The 22,200-nt window shown below is 42.6% G+C and overlaps 1 protein-coding gene and 1 long non-coding RNA gene across 6 annotated transcripts in view; one reads left to right on the forward strand and one right to left on the reverse strand.

Moving 5' to 3' along the window:
* RCAN2 (regulator of calcineurin 2) overlaps positions 1-22,200 on the reverse strand; it is a 303,837-nt gene that overhangs the window by 62,653 nt on the left and 218,984 nt on the right. The gene's annotated exons all lie outside the window — the stretch shown is intronic.
* On the forward strand, positions 7,924-16,173 carry LOC146401568 (uncharacterized). The gene is made up of 3 exons (XR_014810242.1): positions 7,924-7,961; positions 10,804-15,630; positions 16,098-16,173. It is a non-coding gene; the product is annotated as an uncharacterized LOC146401568 (long non-coding RNA).

Here is a 22,200-nt window from a genome sequence, read left to right on the forward strand (position 1 = left end):
GAAATAATTGGCCAGAAAAGTGCATTCATCATAACCAGCAGGTTGGCAGCCTTTGTCATCCTGTTCTTTGTCCCCTTCAGTCGTGAAGCTGCGTATTTGTTACACCGAAGGACTCGTAGGAAAGTGGTGAGCAAGCAATAAATGCCTCTGGGAGGTGTGTGGGCGCAGGAGTGTGCATACGGGTAGTGTGTGTATGGGCCTGTGTGTGTTTCATCCAGAAACAGTTTGCTACAATCGGTCATTTTCAAGGGCAACATTAAAACCATTCATTCATCAGTCCTATTCTAGGACCACATCAGCTACCTCCCTAGAGCAGAAGCCCATGCTGTGTTAGGCTCTTGAGTTGCTGGTTGGTTGGAAGGTTCCTGGGGGAAGGCTGAGCAGCTGGGGTTTGGGCTGGGAGAGAAAGAGGGGGGAGTGGAAGGGCACTCAAGGACTCCAGGTGGGAGTTCCCATCGTGGAGCAGCGGAAACAAATCTGACTGGGAACCATGAGGTGGCGGGTTCGGTACCTGGCCTCGCTCAGTGGGTTAGGGATTCAGTGTTGCTGTGAGCTGTGGTGTAGGTTGCAGACGCAGCTCGGATCCTATATGGCTGTGGCCAGCAACTATAGCTCCAATTTGACCCCTAGCCTGGGAATCTCCATAGCTCCATATGCCGAGAGTGTGGTCCTAAAAAGCAAAAAAGAAAAAAGGACTCCAGGCAGAAGCTGGTTTGGAATGGCAATAAGGAATTAGCTTGATTTTTTTTTTTTGGCCACACCCATGGCATATGGAAGTTCCCAGGCCAAACATATCGAATCCAAGCCTCAGCTGCAACCTACGCTGCAGCTATGGCAATGCTGCATCACAGCAGGAACTCATAGGCTGATATTTTAACAGAGGTGTGCTGGCTCACAACAGCCCTGAATGCATGTCCAGCTTGTGGCATCTGCCTTTACTTTGTACGCACAGGTTTGCAAGGCCAGCCCTCAAGAGCAATTTCTCACACTTGGGTCCACAGCTCGTTTGTGCATAAGGATCCCTTGGTGTGTTTGTCACAAAGACAGATTTCTGGATTGCTCCCTGCAAATGTGTGTTTTAATAAACGAGCTTCCCAAGTGATGCCTGAATAGCTATAGGTTTTGATCTGTTCCTTGAAAAGTGTATTCAAAGGATAAGAAGATGCCCATGGTTCAGAAAACAGCGTGGCCTTAAAACAAGTGAAAAGGGAGATCGAAATTATTTCCTCAGACAGAAGGAAAGCCCGGGTGTGATGTAACGGCTTTCAAACAGCTTTAACTGGCGGGTGCTCCAAAAACTTGAGGAAGAGACCTAAGCTCAACCTTTATTAGTGCTTCCAATACATGTGTTAATTTATTAATAAGCAGAAAAAAAGAATGAAATAACGCCACTTGCAGCAACAGGGATGGACCTAGAGATGACACTCAGTGAAGTAAGTCAGACAGAGAAAGGCAACTATCATATGAGAGCACTGATATGTAGAGTCTAAAAAAAATGATACAAGTGAACTTATTTACAAAACAGAAACAGACTCACAGACATAGGAAACAAACCTACGGTTACCAAAGGGGAAAGGGGATTGGAAGGGATAAAATTAGGAGGCTGGGATTAACAGATATGCATGACTATATATACAATAGCTATATACAACAGATACACAATATATATATACAATAGGACCCAATAATCAACAAGGACCCACTGTAAAGCACAGGGAACTATATTCAATATCTTATAATGACCTATAAAAGAACAGAATCTGAAAAAGAATATATACATATATATACATACACACATAACGGAATCACTTTTTTGCACACCTGAATCACTGTCAATCAACTATACTTCAACTGAAAACCAATCAGAATGGAAAAAAAAAAAACAAACCAGAGAGATCACATATTAGCTATGTGTCACATATTAACTATATGTCAGGCATAATTCCAAAGACATTACAAGGCATCCGATTTGGGGGCCTGCACCATTAACTACTATATTCATGTGCCTCCCTTTGTTAACTTATGTCTTCCTTTCCCTGAGTTACAAATACATTGGAAGTGGCATGACAGCAGGGGCCAATTCTGTCTTGTTCACTTCTGTTTTCTCAGGGTCTCACAGAATCCTGAGCTGCCCAATCAAATTTTTTTTTCTTACTTTTTACAGCCGAACCTGTGCATAGGGGAGTTCCCAGGCCAGGGTTCAAACTGGAGATACAGCTGAGGCCTATGCCACACCCATGGCATCACCAGATCCTCAACCCACTGAGCCAGGACAAGGATCAAACCTGCATCCTCACAGAGACAATGTCAGGTCCTTAACCCACTGAGCTATAACAAGAATTCCTCAATCAAAAATGTTTAATTGCATAAAGAAGAAAATTTCACGATGTGTGCTTTTTGGACTAAATCATTCACATTTTCTCTAAAGATTTGAATATGCTTGTTAAAAAGAAACCACTCAAACAGCCAATATGCAAACTGGTTATTACTCTGTTCTGGTGGTTACTGATAGCTCAGGTCACATGATGTGTTAAGATAAAATGATGCAATCTTAATCCTTAGGTTCCTCTGCAGAGAAGCCTTCTGCATTCATCTAGGGAAAATATTCGTGTTCACTTTCTAAATTACACCTTAAAACCAAAGCCTGCTCTGTAGGCCACTGAGCTAGAGGCTGGGAAGAGCCATCTATCTTTAGATGCAATGATGGCGCCATAAGCAATCTCACACTGGGAGTTATTGATGGGCCAGTGCTGACAGCTCAATTTGGCTGGGCACTGCTTTAAGGTTCTTCCTAGCCTTCAATGCAAATAGAGCATCACACCCTCTCCCAAAGGCCAAGTCCGGGGGCAAAGGCAGAGTTCTGGCTCCAAGTGAAGCATGTCTGTTCCTCTCAAGATTAAATACAGAAAAGAGAATGTCAGAATTTCAGAAGGAACCATAGGCGTTCTTTCATCTAAACCTTCACTTCAGAGATAAGAAATATTAAGCCTGGAGCAGGGATGATGCTAAAATACTCAGGAAGTTTTCTTTCTTTCTTTTTTCATTTGCTGCTTTTTAAAAAATTATTTTGTATTAAAGTATAGTCGATTTGCAGTGTTGTGCCCATTTCTGCTGTAAAATGACCGAGTCATACATATATATACATTTCTTTCTCAGATTATCCTCCATCATGTTCCATCACAACAGACTGGATGTAATTCTCTGTGCTATAGAGTAGGGCCTCATTGCTTATCCATTCTAAATGGAGTAGTTTGCATCTACTAACCCCAAAATCCTATCCACCCCACTCCTTCCCCCTCGGCAGCAAGCGCAAATCTGTTCTCTATGTCTGTGAGTCTGTTTCTGTTCTGTGGATGGGTTTGTTTGTGCCACATTTTAGGTTCCACATGTAAGTGATATCATATGGTATTTGTCTTTCTCTTTTTATAAATTTTTAATTAAAGTATAGTTGATTTATAATGTTGTGCCAATTTCTGCCGTACAGCAAAGTGACCCAGTCATATATATATATATATACACACACACATATATATATACACATTATATATATGTGTGTGTGTATATATATATATGAGAGCACTCTATCATATATATATATGATAGAGCACATGATCTATCCCCAGAGCCTGGATAGAGTTCCCAGTACTATACAGTAGGGACTCAGGAAGTTTTCTGTATGGGCGCTGCTCAAACAGGTGGGCAGGAAATAGACCTTCAGTGACCAGATCACAGGGAAATCCAGGAGGTTCCAAGAAGCAGCCAAGGTGGCCTTGCAGAGGGCTTCAGCAAAGACTGTCCATCAATTGATATAAAGGCATTTCAATAATTTAAACAGCAGGCAACGGAGAGGGTGTGGAGAAAAGGGAATGCTCCTACATTATAGGTGGGAATGTAAACTGGTGCGGTCCATTTTGGAGTTCCCTGTGCTGTAAAATAGGTCCTTGTTGTTTCTCTCTTTTATACGCAGTGGTATGTACCTGTTCAGCCCAAACTCCTAATTTATCCCCCTCACTCCCTGTTCCTCTTGGTAACCACAAATTCGTTCTCCCTCTCTGAGTCTATTTCTGTCTTGTAAATAAGTTCATTCATCATATATTTTTTTTTTTAGATTCCACAAATAAGTGATATCATATGATATTTGTTTTTGACTTACTTCCTAAGTAGATAACCTCTAGGTCCATCCATGTTGCTGCGGCTAGCATTATTTGGTTCTTTTTTTTTAATGGCTGAATAATCAGAAATGGATTTTCATTTCACCTTGCAAAAGAGGACTCAGTCTCTGTTTTCTGTACAGGTATACATTTAGCCCAGTTCTGCACACTGCACTGGGTTCTCTGTGGAGGAAGATGAATTAGACAATCCCCAATCCTGGAAGGGTTCTGTGTTTATATAAACCTTCTTCTCCTTGTCCTCCTTTGCCCTCACCCCTAACACTCACACGTATCTTTTATCTTAGCTCAAGATGAACACTTTTCTAATTCCTCCGTCCTGTGATATCATCACCATCACATGACTTCCACAATGGGTCCCTATTTATTGAACTTCCACTTGAACTTCACACTTAAAAACTCTCATCACAGTAAAATATTCCTTAAGTTATCCTTAAGTATAACCTTACATATATGCATTTCATGGGTTTCCACTGTCATAAATTTCACCTCTTTGGGCAAGACTCAAAGCCAACTGGTAATGCCAAATTGTGAGATTTTCCCAGGAGGCTTGGTTGAGAACCTCTTTTGGTTTTTTTCTAGCAAGATATGGGACTCCTGGGAAAAGAATTCTGAGAGTAAATGGATGTTCTTAAATATCAATTTTTTTTAAAATCCATAGAGTTAATATTTCCCCTGTCTACTTCAACTGGTTATTACAGTCATCAGAAAAGTTATTCCACATGGAAGGGCTCTGTAAGTGGCAATCACAACGCAGACTGAGAATATTAATGTTTCTCCTTCCTCCACTCTTTCCCTCTTGCAGGGAGAATGTTAGTCTATCTCCTACTCATCAGGTAAATGTATTCCTAAGAGTTCTTCATAATCAAGACTCTCCATAAGAATGCAGTCAAGTCCTCTGCCTCTCAGTGTCCCCTTTTCTACAGTCTATTCTTAAGTTGCAGCAACAGGGAACTGGAGCAGGGAGAAACCACATATACCATAAACATCTATTATCAAGAAATAATAGAGACCAGTCAACTCAATGGGGCAGTTAGAAGCAATAAGCAAATATGGAGGTGACTTTGGAGGGTAGACCAGCTCTCTCTCTCTCTCAGTACTGATTTCTCCAGCTTTACCTCTAGTGAGGAATCTGGGCCAGTCGGAAATCTAGGCACCAGTGAGCAAGGAGTGAGTGTCAGAAATGAGGAGAAGGGAGCTTCCTGGATCCTGAATGTAGCCTTCAGGTGACTGCCCCCACTGTCTACCTGTATTGTAGGTCTTGTGTTCACCTATCTTCTCTACCTCTGTAATCCTGGATAATTAGAGGTTGATGAGAGGATTCTAACACTGGATGATTCAGATTCTAATGCCAAGGCTCTGGGAATAGAGCTCCTTATCCGGAGACTACATTTCCTAGCCTCCTTTGCAGCTAAATATGGTCACAAGACTCAGTTTGGGCCAGTGGAATGAAAAAGGAAGTGGTACATAAAATGTCTCCATCTCATGTTTAGAATGAGGAAGAAAGAAACCTGGTTGTCTTCTGTTTCATATTTTTCCTTCTCCAAGGCTTGAAAATGGAGTTAACTAGAACAATTAGCCACTTTGGACCCAGAGGTGAAGCCAAATATGGAACATGTCAGGGCTTGCTGCCTGGATCCCTGGATGACACTGTGGAGTAAAGCTATTATTGACCCACCAGGGTCTGTCAGCTACCTCCACACTGGTTATGAAAAAAAAAATACACTTCCAGCTTATGCAAGACATACATCTTTAGTTCTCTTTCTACAGTGTGCCTTAGCCTGTAACCTACAAGATTTCATCCATCCAGTATACCTGGACTAGGCAGAAACAATATAACAAATCCTGAGGTAATGCAAATTAGGAAAGAAATTCCAACACTGTAGATGGAATTAATAATCATGACATCTTGTATAGTAAACATGATAAATCAGTGCTGAGATGTTAAATGATGAGAAAGAGAAAAGTACTGAAAGCCTAATTGGGGCAAAGCTTCTAGGAAGCCACTTTGTCTATTCTGAGTTGATTGTTCTATTCAGTGACAAATGAAACTCTGTATCATTTGAACTTTATTTGAATTCTTTCTCCCCCTCTCATAATAGTCATGCTACCCTTACATTTTCTATGAATGGTTGCTGCAGAACAATTTTAAATATTAGTAAATCATTGTGTCTAATGTAATTTTTTTTAAAAAGAAAAAAAGAGATGTCTATCTTGCAAACCCAGGAATAGCATAGAGGGAAATAAATCATTAGAGCAGTATGGTATTAATATGGTGCTGTCAAGTTAATAGGCATTAGTCAAAGATACATGACTCAAAACATGAAGATGGAAGCCTGAAAGAAAGATGACATCTCATCTCATCCAGTCCACATAAGTATGAGGAAATATAGTAGTAAAATCATGATGATAGGGTTTAAGTAAAACTACTTTGAGAATATAATGAAATTTCTAGGTATAATTTGGAATCCCGATTAAAATTCATAAGGAATAGTAAAAATGTTATTCTGCTCTTTCCTGACAACTCTTGCTCTAAAAACATAAGATTAAGTATGACCACGGCTGATTCACAAAGCAATATCCAGTCACTGTGGCCCAATGACACCCTGAACCCAATGGACAAATTGAAATTCCATGAGTCAGAGGACTTAAAGTGCAGGGGCATGAAAGGCAGCTTGCTGGGGTCCAGAGAAGGGGAGAAAAAGACAAGAGGTGCTTTCATGAGGAAATAAGGAGATGAGTTTAATGAGTGAGTTTCTAAGAAATCTTTTATTTTTACCTTTTTCTTTCTCTCTTTCTCTCTTTCTTTCTTGGCTACACTTGCAGCCTATAGAAGTTCCCAGGCCAGGGAATGAATCCAAGCCACAGTTGTGGCAACACTGAATCCTTTCACCCACCGCACCAGGCCAGGGATCAAACCTGAACCTTCACATTGACCCCAGCAGCTGCAGTCATGTTCTTAACCCAAGGTGCCACAGTGGAAACTCTCTTTTTTAAAATTTATATTTATATCTTAAAAACTCAGCAATAGAATGAAGAGTGCTGAATCCAGCTGAACAGAAAGACATTAAATATAATTAACCATTTTTTTCACTGGTGTAATTTTTGCTTCTTAAAGAAAAGCAAGAAGGGTGGGAGGAAGGAAGGGGGTGAGAAAAAATGAGAAGAAATGATTGTGTTTTCATTATGCCAAGTTACAAGAAGTGTGAGTTATATTGTTTCTGCCTATTCCAGGTGTACTGGATGGATGAAATCTTGTAAGTTATGGGCTAAGGCACAGGGGGCCAATGACAGAGGGACAGTTGCCTACAGAGTCAGAGCAGCCTGGAGCCCCTAGTTTCAGGGATTTTTTTCCTCCTCCAGGCACCACAGGGTTTTGATTTCAAAGCTCAGAGTGGTGGGTCCTTCAGGAGGGAAATGAAATAATAGCTTGGGTCTTTTTCTTGATCACTAGAACAAACTCACACAAATATCCACCTTAGAGTGTTTCCCCTACAGGCAAGGTCACCTTTACTTAGAACAAAACATTTCATTTCATAACCACAAATGTTCAACAATTCTGCAGCCTTACTTTGCTAGAACTCCTGACATCAATGTATTCCAAGGATGCACCTGTCTCTGAAATGCAGTTTTGTTGTGCCCTAGGCATGTCTAAGAAGGGACCCTTCTTTTTTTTTTTTTTAATGGCTGCGCCCTCAACACATGGAAGTCTTTCCGGCCAGGGACTGAATCCAAGCCACAGTTGTGACCTATGCCACAGCTGCTGCAATGATGGATCTTTAACCCACTGTAGTCAGATTCTTAATCCACTGTGCCACAGTGAGAACTCTTAGAAGGAATCCTTTTTAAAAGGTGGCATGGAGTTCCCCACCATGGCGCAGCGGAAACGAATCTGACTAGGAACCATGAGGTTGAGGGTTCGATACCTGACTTCGCTCAGTGGGTTAAGGATCTGCGGTTGCCATGAGCTCTGGTGTAGGTCACAGACGCGGCTCGGATCCCGAGTTGCTGTGGCTGTGGTGTAGGCTGGTGGCAACAGATCTGATTGGACCCCTAGCCTGGAAACCTCCATATGCCACAGATGCGGCCCTCAAAAGACCAAAAAAAAAAAAAAAAAAAAAAAAAGTGGCATGTTCACGTGCTTTATCCACTAAGAATCACTAGTGATTAGGGAGAGAATATGAAGTGGTAAAGCGTTGTTTTAGGCAGACAGACTAGCATTTGCAAAAGCTCAGAGGCATGAATGAGCAGACAGTACTTAGCACAAATGGGTCAGATCTTTCTGATGCTTATTGATGCCTAAAATTTCTTACACTGCAAAATTGGAATTAAAAGGCTTAAAATGCAAATATCTCCTGAAACGGTCCCATCAGCAATCTTATTACACTAAATTCTGATTAGTCTATCAGGCAACTGGTATAAGGCCAACATCAGTTCTTTCTTTCCTGTTTCTGTAGGGAGGACAGGATAAAAGCGTGGTGCTTGAAAGCTACAAAGAGGTGAGGCTACGGACACTGGCAAATTTGTCCGACCTATACTTGAAAGACTGGTTGATCTCCAGACCATTAAGCAAATTGATCAAGTAAATTATAGGCATGCAATTATTATTTCAATTTTCTCCAAGACAAATGCATTTAAAAAGTGAATCTTGGCTCCCTAAGATGATTAATGGATTTAGGGATGTTCTCATGATGCCATCCTTTTGATAGATTCTTGGGAAAGATTTTCTCTTTTTTGCTTTTGTCCTAATTGTGCAGCAAAATTTTGTCAGTTTCCCTTTTCGAGCTTTAATTATTATTTTTAATTTTAGCATGTAATTTAATTGAACCTCAAATGGTCTGAAACGATACAGAAGCATTCTTAGATAACAGAAAGCTGTGATCTGAATATTTGTGCCGCAACCAATTCCCAAATTCATATGTTGAAATCTAATGCTCAATGAGGGGGTATTAGGAGTCTTTTGGAAGTAATTAGGTTATGAGGGTGGAGCCCCTGTGAATGAGATCAGTGCCCTTATGAAGGAGATGCCCACAGCGCTCCCTAGTCTATGAAGAAGAGCAGACTCTCATCAGATACCAAATCTGCCAGCACTATGATTTTGGACTTCCCAGCCCCCAGAACTGTCAGAAATGAATATTTGCTGTTTATAAGCCACCCGATCTGCCTGAATGGACTAAAGCAACAGGTAAATTTATCTTTCCAAATGAACATGTTTTCCATTCAACAAGTAAGCTTCAGGTCTATTTTCCTTCCATCCATCCATCCACACATCCTCTTGCCATTCTCTATGTTTTCAGCATCTATGCTCTTCTTAGAACTAAGCTGAGGGAGTTCCCATTGTGGCACAGTGGAAGCAAATCCGTCTGGTACCTACGAGGATGTGAGTTCAATTTCTGACCTTGCTCAAGAAGGTAGGGATCTGGCATTGCCGTGAGCTGTGGTGTAGGTTGCAGGCTCCTGTGTTGCTGTGGATGTGGCATAAGCTGGCAGCTGTAGCTCCTATTTGACCCATAGTCTGGGAACTTCCATATGTCATGGGTGTGGCCCTAAAAAAAAAAAAAGGGCAACAAAACAAACAAACAAAAAGCTAAGCTGAGACATCAAATGCTATGATAACTGACCTCATGAAGTTATAATTTCCAAATATTTATGCCTAATAGTAAATGAATTTTGGAGATAATCAAATCCATGCCAAGGAATTCTTTTTCTACAGCTTCATGGGAAAGTATAGATAGTAGACATGTGGTAAGCACACATTCTATATACAGGAGCTTTAATAAATTAGCAAAATACTAGAGCTCTACCTACTTGGAGAGAGAAAGAGCCAGAACAAATTACTAAAACATTCAAATAAGACATTCAAGTTGAGATAAACTTCCCAGGGCAGAGACAGCTCCTTTTTAGATGGAGAACAATAGCTTCATCCATTCATCCCTCTATTTCTTCAATCTTTATTGCCTATCTACTATCTTGTAGGTATCGTTAGGCCCTGGAAGCAGAAACAAAAGTCTTACTCTCTTTAAGAATAGGAAAGGCAATAGAGTGTGGTGAGAGCTAAGAGAAAGGCTTCTCCCAGATGCTATAAGAGCACAGAGAGGGACACTGAATTCAGGCCACGTGGTCAAGGGGGGTTCCCACTCAAGGGAAATAACTCTTGAGGGCGTTGGAAGATGAGCAGCGGTTTGCTTGGCAAAACAGGAGGCAGGTGGAAAATGGTGACTGGGGCAAAAAAAAAAAAGCACATGTTGCCCAGATATGAGGCATAAAGAACAAACACGTTATTTTGAGAACTGGAGATGATTCAGAAGAGCCTGTGGTGTCCTGGTGTGCGTTTTGGCACAGGAGGGCAGACAGTCAAGGGCAAGATAATAGGGGGCACTGTGTGCCAAGCTAGGCGATTCAACTTTGCCCTGAGAATTAGAGGGCACAAAGAAGAAATTTTATTTTATTTTATTTTATTTATTTTATTTTGTCTTTTTAGGGCTGCACTTGCAGCATATGGAGGTTCCCAGGCTAGGGGTTGAATTGGAGCTGTAGCTGCCCACCAGCCTACACCACAGCCACAGCAGCGTGGGATCCGAGCCATGTCTGCGAGCTACACCACAGCTCACAGCCAGATCCTTAACCTACTGAGTGGGGCCGGGGATTGAACCCGTGTCCTCTTGGATACTAGTTGGGTTCATTAACCACTGAGCCATGACAGGAACTCCCAAGAAAGGATTTTTAAAGCAAGGCTTGACTTTCAGAATGACTGCTCACTCATACAAATAATAATATTAATCATGATAATCAAGTGACCGAAACCTTGATACAAAAAAACTGAAAACATGAATAGGCAGGTCACAGAACAAGAACCAGTTAGAGTTCATAAACATATGAAAACATGTTCAACTTCATTTAGAAAATATCCAGCTTTCATTTTTCAATTATTGAATCAGTAAATATACTACTTAAATGCAAACATTCAGTTCTGGCAAGTGTGAGTGAGACAGTCGGTCTCAAATAGTACAGAGAGAATAATCTGTTACCTCTTTTCTGAGATGCACTTGGGTAAAATATATCAAAAACTTCAAAAATATTCATACCCTTTAACCTCATGATCCCACTTCTAGCAACTGATCCAAAGGAAATAACAGAGGTAAGAATTACAGATTCAACCACAAAGCCATTCACTTAGTGTTAATTGAAAAGATTTTTTTCAAAAAAGGACACAACACGTTACACAATAGAGGAATAGTTAAATTATGGCTCCTTTGTTTTATTTTCCAGGCTACAAGTTGGTCATCAAAATAATATTTTAAAGTAATTTTTAATGCTATGGGATAATGTATTATATACACACCATGCGAAGAAATCAAACAAAGTGAAACAGGGACATGATCCCAATGGTGACTAGGAAAAAAAACACCCACCTATGCATGAATTAAAAAAAAATTTTTTTGGGGCGGGCTGCACCTGCAACACTTGGAAGTTCCTGAGCCAGGGATCAAACCCATGCCATAGCAGCAACTCAAGCTGATGCAGAGACAACACCGGCTCCTTAACCTGTTGAGCCGCAAGAGAATTCCTGCACATGCGTTTTTTTAACTAGAAAGAAATGCATCCCTATTTTTTAAATGGTTCTATTTAAGAAAATAAGAAACTTCTACTTTCTTCATTATGTCTCCCAGGCATCTTCTGAGGCTTAAGAAAAAATGATATGAGCAGGGATCATTTTTATGTCCTAAGGTTATTTTTTAAAGGCAATATTCATTTATCTGCAACATGGAGGCTGCACTGGAAGGTCAGAGAAAAAGATAAGAGGAAGAGCCCACTCGGGGGTGGCTGTAGTGAGCCAGAGAAAGGGGTATGGGTCCAGGCAAGTCAGTGGCAAGGCATGGAGGAGAGAAGCCTTCAAAGGATGTTAAGGAGGAAAGAGTCTCAGAAAACCCATACTGCCAGGAATTAGGGCACAGAAGGACGGAGGAGCCAGGACGTTCTCAGGTTCTCAGTCAACCTGGGGAAGCAGCTGGTTTGCAGGAATAATGCAATGAAACCCCTGGGGATCTGTTTTGTCTGTGGTGGCTTTGGAACGGCCATGTGAAGACATGCAATACACAGTTGCCGTTGCAGATCGGGACCTCAGGAGACAGATGTGGATGTCATCAGGATCTCTGGGAAACCTGGAGTCAGAATTTGGGGGAGGAGTTCCCGCTGTGGTGTGGTGGGTTAAGAATCAGACTGCGATGGCTCGGGTCACAGTGTGGGCGAGGCTTCCATCCCCAGCCAGCACAGTGGGTTAAAGGATCCTGCACTGCCATAGCTGTGGCTCATCAGATTCAACCCCTGGCCTGGGAACTTCCACATGCCTCAGGTATGGCCATTTAAAAAAAAAAAAAAAAAAAAAGAGTGTCTCCTGCAAATTTTTTTTCTCTACCAGTTTCTGCTTTTAATGGAACAGCCACATAGATAACCAGTCACACAGAGAAGATTCAAAGCCAAGCCCTGAAGAGGTCAAATCCTGCCTGTTTGCATTATACTCTGATGCATCCACCAAAAAAATACTGTACATTTCTTCTTCGTTTCCTTTCCCCACAGTGAAAGACTCTCCTAAGTCCTTTTTTTTTTTTTCCCCCACTCATTTTTTGAACTCTCTTCTAGAGAACTTTGTGAGAAAGCCTTCATTCCACTTCTACGGTCCCTTGATTACATATTAAGGGCCTGATTCTGAACTTGCACAGCTCTGCAGAGCTGGCTGGCACCCTCTCCCTGCAGCAGGCACCCCGGTGGGGCCTCCAATTTTGCAAGAAAGGATTTCAGCGCCAAGGTTCTGCAGAGACTGATTGGCTCAGCATGGGCTCTGCCAGGCCCTGGAGCTGGGAAGACGCCACTGCCGCCTGTCACTTCAGAGGGAATGAGGAAGAATGAGGCTGCTCTCAGAAAGGGGATAATCAGAGTACAGCTCCCTCAGAATGGGGAAAGGGAGTGGACAGAACCAGCTCCTCTCCTGTATCTGCCATGGAACACAGGTACGCTAACCAATCCCAAGTCGAAGTTGTTCCTGCACGGTCCAGACAGGCAGAATCAACCCAAACCAAAATCATCTGGAGGGCAGATGCTAAGAAGTGCTAGGGTTTCCCATCTGCAGAGGCACAGAATACATCATGTTTTCAGATTCTCGGAAGGACCAAATGAAACTTGAACTCTTCCGTGCAGTCTAAAACATTTATCACTAGGGCCATATCACTCTCCTTCTTTTTTTAGGGCTGCACCTGTGGCATAGGGAAGTTCCCAAGCTAGGGGTCCAACTGGAGCTATAGCTGCCGGCCTATGCCACAGCCACAGCAACACAGGATCCAAGCCTCGTCTTCAACCTACACCGCAGCTCCTGGCAACGCCAGGTCCTTAACCCACTGAGGGAGGCCAGGGATGGAACCCGCATCTTCGTGGATACTAGTCAGGTTTGTTTCCCCCGAGCCACGATGGGCACTCTGCATTCTGATGGGGAAAAAGTCATTATCTGAGTTGATAAGAAAAATCTATGTTTTTCATTTATACTCTTTATTAAGACAGAGAAGTGACATATTTTCAACCTGCTCCCTGCTGCAAGCAGTTAAAGGAATAAATGCTAGTTTTCTGTGAAAATCTCTTTTTATTTATTTATTTAGTCAAATGAATTGATCACCTCTGTAGTTGTATAATGATCAGAACAATCCAATTCCTGTGAAAGTCTCTTGATTGTGGTTCTTTGAGCCCCAACATGTGGGCAGAGAAAGAACTAAGAGTCTGAAGGGAGGATGTCCCCCCCAAAGGGGAAAGGAAGTAAGGGACACACCTCGAAAGAAATGTTACCTGCTTACTATTCCGCCCCAGCGTCAAGCTGGCTGAAAAGCTGTAGCCAAGCCCTGAAGGTCCCACCTATCCCAGAGAACTGCTCACGTCTATGAGTTGCCTAACAAAGCTGATGCTGCTGCTTCATGAACGAGTGTCCACGTTAACAGTGTGATTTCAAGATGTAATGATCTTCTGGGCCGCTTACATGGGAAGACAAATACTAAGAATAATTCATCGATAACAGACTTTTCCTTCACCACTGTGAGATAGTTAACACGCTTTCCCAACTCAGCTGACGCTCGGTCTTGCTTGTAAATACGATTGATTTTATGTAAGTGTCATAGACGTCACTCGCGGTGGGGCATCATGGCAATGTCCACCTAATGAAAAGTCATCTTGCTGTTGTTGGGCGGGGGGCAGCGGGGAGGGCAGTAGTGACCAAACCAGGGACTGTGTTCCCAGAGGTCTGGCTTCAGCTATTGACTTTATTATTCTGTGCTAAAAGCTCCATTTTCACAACACAGTGCTGTTTGTTCGGAGGCTACACCCCCAGTGCTTTTTCTTGTTTGGCTACCCCTTGACATTCTCACAGGCCAAGAGAGTCTCCCTGACTTTGGTAAATATCACAGAAACTAATCACAGTTGTGGACTCACTTTAAAAGTTACCCAACCGGGAGTTCCTGTCGTGGCACAGCAGAAACAAATCCAACGCGTATCCATGAGGATATGGGTTCGATCCCTGGCCTCCCTTCGTGGGTCAGGGATCCTGCATTGCCGTGAGCTGTGGTGTAGGTCACGGACGTGGCTCAGATTCCAAGTTGATGTGGCTCTGGTGTAGGCTGGCAGCTGTAGCTCTGAATTGACCCCTAGCCTGGGAACTTCCCTATACTGCAGAGGCAGCCCTAAAAAGCAAAAAACAAAAAACAAAAACAAAAAGTTACCCAGCTGAAAAAAGAGTAGAAGTGGTCTTAGTCCATTCTGCAGCTATAACAAAGTCTGGTTGACTGGTTGGTTTATAAACTACGGAAATTTGTTTCTCATAATTCTGGAGACTGGACAGTCCAAGATTAAGGCACAGACAGATTTGGCATCTGATGAGGTGTCCCCTTCCTTGTTCAGAGATGGCCTTCTTCTCTCTGTGCCCTCACAGGACAAAAGGGTGAGAAATCTGGCTGGGATCTCTTTTATAAGTGCACTAATGCCCTGAGCTTCACCCTCATAATCTAAGCACCTGCCGAAGTCCCTATCGACAAATACCACATGGGGACTAGTTTTCAACATATAAATTGGGCACAGCTGGGGGGCACAAACATTTAGTCTAGAGCAGAAACCAATGTTCTTCTAAACACAGGGGTAATGCAATTCCAAAGCCTGGTTTCTCCGGGTCATCTCTCTCAAGAGCACCAGTGCTGGTCCTTTTTTTTTTTTTTTTTTTTTTTTTTTGTCTTTTTGCCTTTTCTTGAGCCACTCCCATGGCATATGGAGGTTCCCTGGCTAGGGGTCTAATCGGAGGTGTAGCTACTAGCCTACACCACAGCTCACAGCAATGCTGGATCTTTAACCCACTGTACAAGGCCAGGGATCAAACCCACAACCTCATGGTTCCTAGTTGGATTCGTTAACCACTGCGCCACAATGGGAACTCCCAGTGCTGGTCCTTCTAATGCAAATACCTGAGGCAGCTTGCTCTTAGCAAAGGCAATAATGTTACCACCTGAGAACCTACTCTGTATCAAATATTTAATTTGTATGATCTCATTTAATATCACAATAACCCTGTAGGGTTGGTTCTATCCCCATTTACTAGATGAGAGAAGTGAGAGATGGTGAGTGATTTCTCCTAGATCCAGGGCTGGAACCAGAAGCTTCCAGAAGCCTCTTTGCGTGATTCTATGCAATGTCTGGAAACAGGAAAGCAAAGTTACAGGAATAAAACACAGACAGACCTCAGAGGCTCATCACTGTTGTTAAGGACCTTTGCATGAAGCTTGCTGTCTAAAGTCGATAAGGATCTGAACCATCCTTGTGCATCTGAGCAATATCACGGAATCTGAGACAATGCTCCCACGTTCAGGAGGCCAGTCTTTGAACCAAAGGGTCCATAACCATGTACAGACATGAAAATTCTCAAGGACCACTAATCTTGACTTCAGCCATTTTTATTTTAATGTTATTTAAATACGCATGGATGTAGAATGGGGTATCAACACCTTATTCTTAAAGTGCTAATAAAACTATTTTTTAAAGACACACGGAGTTTCCATTGTGGCTCAGCAGAAACGAATCTGACTAGTATCCATGAGGATGCAGGTTTGATCCCTGGTGTCGCTCAGTGGGTTAAAGATCCGTCATTGCCCTGAGCTTCGTATAGGTCACAGATGCGGCTCGGATCCTGCGTTGCTGTGACTGTGGTGTAGGCCAGCAGCTGCAGCTCCAATTCAACTCCTAGCCTGGGAACTTCCATATGCCACAGGTGTGGCCCTAAAAAGACACACACACACACACACACACACACACAAGAACCACACAAATGTTCAAATTGGACACAAATGACAAAATCAGTACAGTTCAAATAAGCAATAGCCCATAGCCCTGATGGGGTGCACTCCTTTCTATAGGATGTGCCAGTGTGGGTCACCATTGCCATCCTATACTGGGCATGCAGCTCCTCTTTCTTGTGCATGAAAACTTGAGCAACTAAGAAGCCTGCATTCTCCTCTCCCTTTTATGGATTAAACCCTATGCTACTCTTTTCATGATATAAAAGTAGTGTTGCCACTTACTGCCTTGCAACCTGGGGTGCCTTCTTCCTGCCTCATGTTCCTCATCAGTAAAATGGAGATAAGTAGACAGGACCTCCCCACATGGGGTAATTATGAGGATCAAATGAGTCAATAAATAGGAAAGTTCTCATAATAGTGTCTGGTTCACAGTAAATGCTCAGTAATTATTTATTATTATTATATGATTATTATAAGTGTAATTAAGAAAAACGTATACATGGAAACTGAAAGACAGCCCCAGTATTCAATTGGTTATAAAGTAAGCATACTAATGATCAAGAATCTGATGAATTTTTTATCCGACATGGGAAGATAAACTAATTAAAATGTTGTGTATATATAGTACAAGCTCTAGGGCAACTAGTAAAAATTTTAAAAGGCGCTATTAAAGGAAGCCAATAATTGAGATAAAGTGAAATAATAAAAAAATGTTCCAACTAGTTCAAAAGACAGAAAAAGAGGAAAAGGGAACAAAAAACCCAGATGGAACAAACATAAAACAATTACAAATGTAGTAGACGTTACTTTTTTTTTTTTTTTTTTTTTTTTTTTTTAGGGCTGCACCTACAGCATATGCAAGTTCCCAAGCTAGGTGTTGAGTCGGAGCTACAGCTGCTGGCCTACACCACGCAATGCAGGATCCGAGCCATGCCTGTGACCTATACCACAGCTCATGGCAACGCCAGATCCTCAACCCACTGAACAAGGCCAGAGGTGGAACCCATGACCTTATCGTTCCTAGTCAGATTCGTTTCCGCTGGGCCACAACAAGAACTCCGAAGTGTAGTAAGCAGACTTTAATCCAACTCTACCAATAGTTGCATTAAATGTAAAGGATCGAAACAAATAAATTGAAAGATAATCAGATTGATTAAAAAAGCCACACCCAAGTATATGCCATTGACAAGAAGTCCACGTTACATACAAAGGCATATACAGGTTTAAAGTCAAAGAATAGAAAAAGATATAATCTGCAAAACTAATAAAAAATGCTGGAGTGACTATATTAAAGTTTTATCATAGAATGAAAATTTAAAATATACAATAACTGCATTCATAGTTAAATTTCTTATCTCTGTCTCTAATGCTTTATCTCCCTATTAAGGAACTCTCAGATAAGTTCTGTGAAAAGTAAGACTAAGAAATAAAACAGAATTAATCTTAATACTTTGCTTCATATGCTCTATAGCTACCATATCAAATGTACGAACACCTTTTTATTTTGCTCTTTGAAAGCATATGTTACGGCATGGATTTCTTTGGATGGAGCTCAAATAAAATTGAATAATTAGTGAATAGGAATGTTAGACTGAAAGCTGTGAATGAATTCCAACTAGCTAAAAACAATGTGAACTCTTGTCACTGATTAGTCTCATCTTTCACTATTAAATGACCAAATGCTAAAGATTTCATTTAGCTAGAAGAAGACACTAAAATGGGATCCCATTTTCAGAATTTGGCAACCAAGGCTACTCCTTAATTAAAACAAAACCAGACAAAACAGCTATCTAGCTAAACCAAGATTTTAGCAGCTAAAAGGACAGCAAGATTCTGTTATCGTTAAAAAAAAAAAAAAAAAAAAAAAAAAAAAAAAAAAAAAACTAGTACTGCCAAAAAAGGGAAAAAATAAAACAAAAAAACCTAGCGTGGGAAAACAGAAACATCTTGTCCCACAAGCAAAATCTGGGCCATATTTCTTTCTTGTAGGAGGAAATGAGAATTCCAACACCAGTGTTAACACAGAGTAGGTGTAGATGAAGGGAAATATTTATCAACATGGAGTTAACACCCCTGGTTTTAAAAGACAGATACAGAGATGTTTCAACAAGAACAGAGTAAGCACATTCTGCCAACATAGAAAAATGATAGGATTCAATAACTGAGAAAGGCCCTTATTTCCTCTGATCCTCACTGTCTGCATCTGTACCGTGAGGTCCAGGCCCTCTTACAATGGCTGTAAGGGCTGCAAAGATACATGGGGATGGGTCTCTAGATGGCCACCCCTGTGATCAGAGACCCTGGCCAGACGTGAATGATCCAAGAGTAGACACTGTACACCCCAAGTTGGGACAATCAGATCTTCTCCGGCATTCGACATTTCACAACTCATTTCATGCATGCATTCATTCACTCACTCCCTCATTCATTCATTCAACAAATATCTACTGAGCGCCTACCAAGGGTACTGTCTTAGTCTCTGTTGAGCAAGTTTACAAAGATATTACCCTCTTAGAACTTGCACTCTATAGGGAGGTACAGACAACAAACACACAAATAAGGCAGTATTAAATCCTATTCAATGGCCAGACTCTAACAATGGTGCAGTGACAAGGAGTGACTGAGTAAAGATGCAGATACCACAAGTTGGATAGTGAGAAAAGCATTTCTGGGGAGGTGATAAAAAGAAGCCAGTCACATAGAAAATCTAGGAAAGATCCTGCTAGGCGGAAACAGAAAGAAGGCCAGTGTGGCCTGAGGAATAATGAACCAGGGGGTGAACAAAGAGACAAACAGACCAAATTATGCAGGGCCTTGTGGGCTTTGGTGACGTATGTAGATTTCATTCCAGATGTAACCAGAAGCCACTGGAAGGCTTTGTGCATAGAGTCCCATGACCCAGTTTGTGACTGGAAAAGATCACTCAGGCAGAGGGATCTAGAAAAGGGGGTAGAGACTGGATTATAGGAGAGCAAGTACGGAAGCAAGAGACTTGCTAGGAAATGAGTCCAATGTCCAAAGGAAGGTGATGGGGCTAAGATGATGGGGCAGGAAGTGGAGTTGGAGGTGCAGCCAACAGACTTTGCTAAGACGGAGAGTGGGGGATAGAAAAGTCAAGCAAGACAGCTGTGCTTATGGCCAAAGTGACCAAGTTCAATGTATCCCCCTTTTTTTTAATTATGGTTAGTGCTTGCTTTTTGTCTCGTTTAGGCAATCTTTGTCCACTCCAAATCTTGTTGTCTCTTCAAACTGAGGAAGCTCAGGGGCCATTAAAGGTTGTATATTGGACAGGTTTGGAAAAATGGCAATGGTTAAGCTTTTTCAAGGCACAGGAAAAAGAGGTATTGAGAGGTCAAAAGGGAAGAATCACAGCAGTGCCGAAATGGGAGGAAACTTGCAAGATTCCCTTGACAGTGGGGAGGAGGCAGAATACTAACTCAGGTAGTCAGCGTAGGAGCATGGGCTTGATACCTTCTTTGATATGGCCATTGATTATCATTTGTGACTTAAGGGCTCCAGGGAGTAACATCCCCACAGGCTTTGTTTACTATAGGGAGTGTACCTACGCCCAAATGGACATTAATCCTTAATCCCCTGTGACTCAGTTTACGGGAAGAAAAGGGCAAAGAAACCATGAGATTTATGGGACATTTCCATCCCTAGGATCTCTATTGGATAAGGACTGACATAGGTAATTGGGCAAGGCCAATGGGAGAAAACCACATCTTTCTGGACCCCACATTGGTATTTGGTACCCCCACCATCTTTAAGGGATAAAAACCCCTGATAAGACAAAAAGAGGGGGGGTCTTCTCCCCACTCCCAGCTGTCCTGGGAGCTATTTGCTTTCCTGTAATAAAGACGTTGCTTGCTTGCTGCCTGTGTGTTCGCGGAGCTCATTCTTTGGCTGCGTAAACAAGAACCAGATTCTGGTAACATCTTTCCAGCATCAAGGGGCAGGCAGTAATCAAGGACTTACCATTGGAGTTGGCAAGGGGAATTTTTCTTGAGAGAAACTGACAGTAGGAACCATAAATAAATCTGATCTATATCGAGCCTTGGACGGATACCATCCCCATGCTTTTGCTAAAAGCAGCAGTCACCTGACCAGGTTTAGCCCAGAAGTCCCCACAGAGTGCTGCACAAACGGAAGATCTGCAGACAACCTTGTCCCTTTCTTGGGAACAAGGTGACTATAAAGAGGTAAACAGTCCAAAGCATCTGTGCTTGTATTGCATCTTTCTAGTGCATCACTTCTGATTGGCTGGTGGTGAGGTAACAGGAGGGGCTCCAGGAGGAATCTGGTGCACAGCCTGAAGTTACCATCCTCCACCCGGATGGGGGCCTCAGTTCCTGCAGAAGAATTTAAAGATTCTGTTCTGTATATTCCTTGAGACAGAACCAGGACCCTGCCCCAGGCTGCACTGTTGTTTCTTGACTGCTCCTCCCTTGTCTCTTCACCCCCTCCCTTCCCTGACTGTTTGAATCCGCCCTTTGGAACTCAGGGAACATCCAGGAGGCTGAAGGAAGCTTATTTCCTACAAAGAAAAAATGGGGGATGTGGAAAGAATTGGTACCTAGGAGGATCCAGCAGGGTCCTGTTGGCTTTTAATAGTCTTGGACTTCAAGGCCCCTTCAAGGAGATAGAACTCAAAGCCTCTGGCCAAGACAAGAATTAATACACCCTTATCATCGCTCCACCTGTCTCACTGTAATGCCCCCCACTCCTTGAGCAACCTGGTCTACTCCTCCCTGCCCCCTGCTATGTAGCCCACTCCTCAGCCCACCCCTATGGTGGCCTTAAATGCCACCAACCAACCCGCAAGTGTATGTTAAGACCCCTCTTTCCCCAACCAATCAGCAGGTCAGCAGGGGTATCCTGAGACCTCTCCTCTCCCTGGGTTATAAAAACTGACACGACCACACGTGTTCAGTGTCAGCTCTCCCTGATCATCAGGAAGCCTTCCCACTGCACTATCTGCATCCATTGCTTATCTTAAGAAACACTTCTTTCTCTTCAACCTCGCCATGCTGGAAAATTCTTCTTTCCGACCCTCATGCACAGACCATGACAAATAGCACAGGTAAACCTGGATGTCTTCAAGAAAGGAGTTTTTGTATAAAGGATGACTCAGTTATCAATTATAATAAAGATCTGTGGTCACTATTTGGTTTGCTGGTGTCTTTTATAAGACACCTGTCTCATCCTCCAGTTCCTGCCACAGTAACCGGTTTTGTGTGGGTTCCAATCAGCTATGTGCAGTTTGCAACCTGAAGGCCCTGCTTTACCACAATGCCCGTCTCTTTCCATCCCAAGTTTCTCTGCTGACACAGAGGCAGGCACCCCAAGAACCTGCTTGGTACTCATGCATACACAGCCCAGAAGGTCAAGGGAGGTACAATCTGTGGGGAGAAACTCTGGCCCATGGTGGCTGGAAGCCAATGGCTAAAGGCTTTGTTGCCGGAAGGGGGAACCCCTTCCAGGGCCGGAGAATGGGCTTTTGTCTAACACTCCTTGGAAATGAATTGTCTGAGGAGACACACGTGCTGACAAAGAGAGAGAATTTATTGAAGGGGCACCCATGCAGAGAGCAGCAGGGTGGGGGAACCCAGAACTACGCTGCCATGTCACTTGCAGTCTCTGGTTTGATGGGAATGGGGTTCATTTCTGGGTTGTCTCTGGCCAGTTGTCTTGCTCCACCCATACTTGCTCTGGCC

The sequence above is a fragment of the Sus scrofa genome, chromosome 7, assembly GCF_054392235.1.
Source record: "Sus scrofa isolate SSC_HxYL_T2T_F1_AM1 chromosome 7, Sscrofa_HxYL_maternal_Yorkshire_Landrace_v2.0, whole genome shotgun sequence".
Classification (NCBI taxonomy): Eukaryota; Metazoa; Chordata; class Mammalia; order Artiodactyla; family Suidae; genus Sus; species Sus scrofa.